At 47.0% G+C, this 7,783-nt stretch overlaps 1 non-coding gene across 1 annotated transcript; it reads left to right on the top strand.

Annotated features, from left to right (window-relative positions):
- The first annotated feature begins 748 nt into the window (after positions 1-748).
- LOC136962718 (U2 spliceosomal RNA) lies at positions 749-939 on the top strand. The gene has a single exon (XR_010878934.1). It is a non-coding gene; the product is annotated as a U2 spliceosomal RNA (small nuclear RNA).
- Positions 940-7,783: the final 6,844 nt, after the last annotated feature.

Raw genomic sequence — 7,783 nt, forward strand, 5'->3', positions numbered from 1 at the left:
ATGGCTGTTCATGATGCGTATAGCTTCAAAACATGCCTTTGCATGATAGTTCACGAGTTATCCTCCTGACCGTGTGTGTCAAATTCAAAGGCAACTTGTAGGTAGGCCTAACTAAAGTAGGGCTATTGGGCTCATGTGATTTTACACTGCAGACCCACTTTTGCATAAATGATTCAGACAAGATTGATCCTCTGTCCCAACTGACGGCCAAAATGCATATCCACCCATGTTGGTTATGCTGAACAGCGTGACGGACCGGTCTTCTATAACGGGAAGCCCGATGCTGTGGCTGCTGGTGTTCTATATGATGCCCAGCAGATGGCAGGGTTTCGTTGTAGCCAGAGTCCGCTGTTCACATGGCTGTTGTGTGTTCTTCCGTGGGCATCATAACAGTCTTCAAATAGGCTACCACGAAAAGACGAAATATATTTCACCAATACATAATGTACATGTTATTGGCTGGTTGTTTCTCAGAAGAGTAGCCTAAACTGCGATTGTTTTCGATATTTCTATCTTTCATTTCCAATTGGAGGGCCGTGTATCACGTGACAGCTACACCACGTTTTCACGTTAGTTTTCAAAGACTACACGTTGATTAAAGCGATTTTCCTTTGCTAATGATGTGGTTTTTTTACTCCGTTTAGTTTTTTTAAGGATTATGTAGCCTAGCTCATTAGTACAATCGTGAAGTCGTATATTAATATGACGTTCCTGGAAATGACTCCGCTCCCTCGAGGAGCAGTGCGGTATCGCTTCTCGGCCTTTTGGCTAAGATCAAGTGTAGTATCTGTTCTTATCAGTTTAATATCTGATACGTCCCCTACCCGGGGACCATATATTAAATTGATTTTTGGAACAGGGAGATGGAATAGGGGCTTGCTCCGTCCACTCCACGCATCGACCTGGTATTGCATTACCTCCAGGAACGGTGCACTTCCCCTCCTGGGGAAAACAAAGTGTCTAAAGTAAAAGGTCACGTACTGCAGGGGGTTAGGAAATGTTGGTGTATGGATCACGCTTAGACCTACGTATTTCACGTTAGGTAGTCATGTCAAACTATCTCTGATTTGCTCGCACTACAAACCTAGAGCCAAAGAGAGATATGCCTCTTCTGAAATGGGTTTCCCCTGAATACAGAAGTCCAACCACTGTCAGGAAGGCTCTGTGGTCCTCTCATCTCCATTTGGGTTTCTGTTCAGGGTTTGACTGGATATTTCATGTGACTGGTGCGTTGGTACTGCGAGCTCTCTCCACCACAGCCAAGAGAACACGGACTGAGCTGGCTCCTCAAGTCAACCTGGCGGAAATACTAACGTTTCTGATGTCAGTTTAACCACAGCTACTGAAACATGGATCTAAATTTATAAACACTGACTGGAGTCAAGCTGAGATGTGCACCTCAGCAGTGATGCTGTTGTTTCAGCCTTTCATAAGCAGACAAAGTTCAGAATATGACACTCCCGTACGTTACTGGAAGGGGCCAACACAAACAAATATTTCACAAACTCCAGACCACAGACACCACCGGAGAACATTTACAGTACTTACACCCTGTATTTACTGTACTGTGCAAAAGTCTTAAGACTCCAAGATTTTGTACATTCATTTAGTCTTTTCATTTGTACATTCATTTGACTTTTCTTTCCTTCTGTATTTGGGGCACAGTAGCCAGTGGTCACCTCCCTGAAATGAGTTTTTGCAGGTTGGGATGTCTGCTCTTATACCCTGATAATTAAAACTGGGTATGTTCTAAACTGGGTAGTAAAAGTCGATGCAAGGAAAAATATGAAGCTAGATAAAGTACATACCAAATTGTTTCTTACAATATAGGATTTCTGGATGGACCACAAAACCGAAAATGGCCAACAAGATGTTCATGATGAGGTAAACAAATGAGCTGAAGCTTGTTATAATATCACAAGTTATTTAATAATACTTTTATCTGAAAATGGATGAGCTGAACTGAAATGTCTGAAATGAAACCATGATGGATGTATTATCTTTTGTTTCTTTTCAGGAAACTGACGTGGTGCCGGTGACAGTGTTCCATCCCACTATGACCATGTTCAACGTCACCAGGTTCCAGGGAGTCTGTTGGCTGAGTGGTGAGGGAATCGGGCTAGTAATCCGAAGGTTGCCGGTTCGATTCCCGGTCATGCAAACTGACGTTGTGTCCTTGGGCAAGGCACTTCACCCTACTTGCCTCGGGGGAATGTCCCTGTACTTACTGTAAGTCGCTCTGGATAAGAGCGTCTGCTAAATGACTAAATGTAATGTAACCAAACATGTTCAGTTTGACCGTGACGAACCCAGACGCGTTATTTGAGATGGTGTTCAACCCACTCGTGTTCTATAAAAGGGTGTTCAATCAAACCAGGTTGAACACAACCATTTTAAATTTGAGCACGTTCAACACAACCGGGTTGTATCATGCAGTGTTCGATCCAGCCATCATGTCTGTGACCATGTTCGACCCAACCATGACATATCATGACACACCTCTCTGAGGGGGAGTTGTATGGGGGGGCTGCAGGCTGTAGCCCCCCCACCTACCTGGCTAAAGTCTTGCAATTTGGTAATACTTAAACATGGGTCAGGCCCAAGGTCACCCAGTGGTCTCTACGGAGAAGAGACCTCAAAAACAGAAGGGAAAAAAGAGGAAAGGACGCAAGTCTCCTCTGTCTTTGGGTTAAAGGTTTGAGAGGGCGCATAAGTTTTAGTTTAGTCCATGGTTACTATAGGTAGACAAGTGGGTTTAAATGGGTTTTTTGTGTGTCATGTTTCAGATGATCAGTGGACCCTTGCTGCGCTGGGAGTTCAGCCCCCTCTACTGTGGCCCTGTGGTCATTTGAACTGGGGTTAGAGCCATTTTACCTTTAGACCTTTACACAAACACACACATGCTCACATATACTCACACACACAGTCATTATCTCAGTTGTTTTTTTGCAAATTTGCCGCAACGTCTTGGAATGTGGAGATGATGATGTCATAAGTGTTCAGTCCTGAGTTATTTGGTCCTTATGGAAACACAGTGGACATGGAGTGGCTAGTTCCAGTTACTTCTCTTGACCCCCTCTCTCCTGTTATGAATGTGACAGCCTGGCTGTCTAATGTGTGTATTCCTCTCCCCTATGAGACTGGAGGAATAGACACCTCAGGAAGTCATCATTTGAGTGTGTCAATTCAACTACATGAAGAAGAAAAAAAGGAATTCATGTCAGAGCTATGTTTCTCATTGTAAGACATCGACATACAAGCTCTGAGTTATAGTATGGTAAGGGTCTGTGGGTCCTACAGCAGTTTCAGAACATTCCACCTCACCTCTCTTCTCTGTTCATGTTTCTGTAGAGGAGCTTGTGTTCTGATCTGGTGAGCTCTGAGAGGAACCATGCATTCTCCTTCTCATGGACCAGAGGATCTGGATCTACGGTACTATAAGTCAACCTACCCAAACAAACAGCCTATTGTTGTTATTTGTAACACCTCCTCCCTCCCACTCCCTCAGAAGATGGAGGTACAGATGCGCAACGTGTGCATGGCGAGGGGGGCTGACGCCAGGCTGTGGTGGGCCATGTCTCAGGAGAGATCCAGGCTCACTCACTCATCACCCTACATGGTTACCACAGTGATGGCGGTGAGCGGAGTTCAGGTAAGATTTCCTGAAGTGTGAGACATGCCAACAGTGTGACTTCCTGTTCAGGCTTGTATCTGAAGCCTGTACTAGATCAGTAACGCAGCACTCTGTTACTCATCCCTTCCTTGTATCTCCTCTCCTCTACAGCTCATTGGCGGCCACGTGAGACAGTATCAGTCTCACGTGTGTTCTAAGACTGACGTCAACGTCCCGTTTCTGGCTGACAAAAGGGTGAGAACTGCAACACTACCATAGGATAGATAGTACCTCCCACACTTGATCCCAGCAAGCTGATTCATCCCTTTAGGACTCTTAAATGTAAAAGGTGTCTGTGTGTCTCCTGTCCACCCAGCAAACTGATGTATCCATCATGGAGGCCAGCATTGGTGGTGGGTCCAGGTGGGATTCCGCGCACCACAGCCAGAACCTCCTGGGGGTCCAAAAACACCTCGACCCACGGGGACGAGTCCTTCCAGGACCAGGAGCCGAGTGCACCAGCTGGGCGTACGCCTGGGTGTAACGCTACTTCCGACGTAGAACTGAAAGTTACGACTAACTTAAGTTAGGACTAGTGCACCAGTTAGACTGAAGCCCTTTATGTGCTGCACCTGGGTGTACATTTTATGCCTAGTGGGGAGCAGGCGTAAGTTGGAAAATCTGACTAATATCCATGGTAAATATAATGTACAACAGTTTGATCGCACATGCAGCGCGTCTTGTTTATAGGCAACATATGGAAAGGACATTAAGGCGAGAAAAAGTTGTCCGTGATCGCACAAATCCACTGTTAATTTTATTGGTGATCGATTTCCAAGCTGATTGTTTCTGTTTGTTTGTGTTGATATTATTACATTTCCCCGTGAGCACGCTTCTATTCTGAGTAAACAACTCTAGAAGTTTTCTAATTTCTCAATCAGTAAAATGTATTTTCCTTTTCTTTCTTTTTTAAATCCATGGTTTGTTTTGAAGGGAGATAGGCTAGCTAAGTGCGCTTTGGATAGGCTCTTAAATGTGTTGCTTGGCAACGATCGACGCTTTCGCATTTTCACAAGGAGGCGCATCTTAAAATCAGGTGTAGCTACGACCGTGGCCTGTCAAGCTTGGTGCACTCGGTGTAAATTCAAATCACAAAGTCGGACGTAACTAAGACCGACGTAGGAGTTAAGACCAACTTTTTTACGCCCAGCTGGTGCACTCGGCTCCAGGACTCCTCCTCTGAGGAGGATGAGGGCTGGACCAAGGATGAGGACCAGGATCTGGACTCCTCTAAGGATGACAAAGATGATGATGAGGAGGACAGGACAGAGGACCAGGGTCAAGATGGACACCAGAACCCGGACGAGGACGAGCAGGATGACTGTCATGAGACCGATTTTACTGCGGAACGTGAAACTCCATTCCTCTAGTTAGTACAATTCCTTAACAGGCATATTTTAATTGTTACATTTGACAACACACCATACACATGGTTCTTCTACGTAGATGATATAAATACTACTGTATGCACACGAATGCATGTTATCAAGGTTCCCCTCATTGCTCTGTAGTAGCTTGTCCAGGTTAACTTGACTGATGTATGTCCACAGCTACCACTTGACAGGCAGAGGGATCGTTGGCCTGTCCTACAGGGTGGCAGCTCTCAGGCAGGCCTTCACTGTGAGTAACTGTCTACTATCTAGCTAGCGCCTGTGTGTTGATGTTTGATAAGATGCTATGTAGTTAACTCCTGTGTGCTGTTAGTATTTATTGCATTAGCTAGTTATCCTGATCATCCATGTTTGTCCCCAGACGCTGTGTACTGACAGAAAGGTCATGTTGACGGCAGCTCGCCTGGTTCTAGGAAGGATGGCAACTGAAGCACAAAAGGTTTCTGACATATTATCCCTCCACCAACAGTTACTAGACTTTGGGTGACCTTGATATGTGTCACCCTAGTAGGATGTCACCACTTGAACAGTCTACACACATGCTAACTTGGAGATAAATCGAACGCACCTTAGAAAACGTGGGGTCTGTGTGTGACTGTGTCTGTGTTCTCCAGGATGAAGAGCAGCTGTTTCAGCAATACAACAGGCTGCAGGACTACGCATCAGACCACGCCCACCTAGACTCCATCATGCAGGAGCTGGCACTGGAGTCGGTGAGGAGGTAAAGAGAGGGGGTAGGGGAGGCAAGGGAGGGGAGAGGAGGTAAAGGAGAGGACGGATGGTGGAGGGCAGGAAAGGAGGAAGAGGGGAGGAAATATTTTTCCCCTTCTGACCTCAGCCCCCTTATGGTCAGTTCATGCTCATAAAAATGTGTCAAGCTCACAACACCTTTATTGAGCAAGGCAGTCTCAATGTGCAACTTTAGCCTGGGGTCTGTGACATTACACATTCTAAAAGGTGCGAGACACTTGTCTGTGGCAGCAAACCTGTCTGACTGACATTGTTTTTCAAGCACAAATTGGCCTCGAAGCCCAGGCAATATGCACAGTTTAATGACCTGGACACCTCACATCTCATCTAACTTCATAAGAATCAGAGATGTGAGAGTCTAAGAGCTAGCTAATAACTTGTGGGAATAATTTTCAGATTCGTCACTTCAACATCATAGATGTGGTGTTTGAGCTGGTTCTGATGCACATGGTGAAGTTTGACTGTCGCACGCTGTCTGTCACTGTAAGTGCCCCGCTTCCCTAGTCCTGCATCACAGGGGTGCAGTGACCTCACCATGTCTAGATAGCCACAGAAGTCATTTCCATCTACTCCACGATGCGAGCAAACATTTACAAGTATTTGACTGATCAGTTAGTCACAGTTTTGGTGTTTGACCCAGCCTCCCTCCTCTTGCTCTCTTCCCTCCCCCTCCCCAGGTTCCAGAGGGCTTCAATGCCCAGCTACGTGTCCTGGTGGAAGCCTTCCTCCCCCAGGACACAGAGGGAGCCCCAGGGACAAAATACCAGAAGAAACTGAAGGTGTGCTCTCTCTCCTTCTCTCTCTTTCTTTTTCGTTCAAGATTTACACAGTGTTTGTTTGGCGTCTCAACACGTGTGCACTCCTCTTCAACTCCCTGGAAGAAATGTTCAGTTTCCCAGCAGCCGTCTACTCCTGCCAGACTGCGCTGATGCCCAAGCTGCTGGGGCAGGTGCATCCCCACCTGGGGGTCATGTTTACTGATCTCAGGATGCTCAGGCTGGATGAGGAGGAAGACTGGACAGAGGATGAAGACCAGGACAAGGACCAGGGTCAATACGGACACCCAAACCCAGACCTGGACGAGGAGGAGGATGAGCAGGACTCTGATGATCCTGCTGGTCATCGTCACCGTGACGCAGGAACACGGGATGGTTATGATGACCATGAAGGACTTGAGACGGAGTCTGCTGGCTTGGAAAAGGCCGGTGAGACCCACTCCTCCTCCACCTCCAGGGGCTCCATGGCTCGGGCCCCCAGTCCAGAGGGAGAACACCTGGGGCTGCTCAGAAAGCCCGACCCCCCCCCCCCCCTCCTCCAGAGATGGTTCACACTGGTAAGCTGAAAATGATTGGGTGTGTTTTTGTTCTCACTTCCAAAACCAGAAGAAAGAGAAGACTTTCCTCAAGGATGGACAGAATGCGGCTGCCAAGGGCAAAAAGACACACAGAATGTTCAAGACCAACAAAGTGTCTCCCCTCAGCTCTGAACGTAAGATCCTGCACATCTGCTCATTTAGGCTTTCCCACTCTAGTTGGCTCTTCCACCATTTCACACACACGGACTTGTGCACACACACACACACTTACAGACACACGAACACATTGCCAGAGGAGAGGAGAAGAAGAAGTCCATCAAAGCCTTCTTCCGGGGGATCTCTGCAGCGCTCTCCAGGGCTTTCGGCTGCATGAAGGACATTCACCAGTAGAGGCCGCCGCCTGCTCACTCAACTGGCTGCAGCGACAGAGCGAGAGAAGAACCTCAGGATGCAAATTAAGAGGGGGGGGGGGTGACCCCCCCTAATTAAGACTTGGACCCCCCCAAAAGAGGTAAAAACAACATACATGCCCTGGAGAAGAAGTTGATCCCCCGATTGTCAATGTATAATTCGCACTGTGGAGAACCTTGTCACTATGGCAATAACCGTAGCTATCCCTCTTCTTCAGAACTCTGTAACCAATGTTTTGGGGGA

This window comes from Osmerus mordax, chromosome 18 (assembly GCF_038355195.1).
Source record: "Osmerus mordax isolate fOsmMor3 chromosome 18, fOsmMor3.pri, whole genome shotgun sequence".
In the NCBI taxonomy this organism is placed as follows: domain Eukaryota; kingdom Metazoa; phylum Chordata; class Actinopteri; order Osmeriformes; family Osmeridae; genus Osmerus; species Osmerus mordax.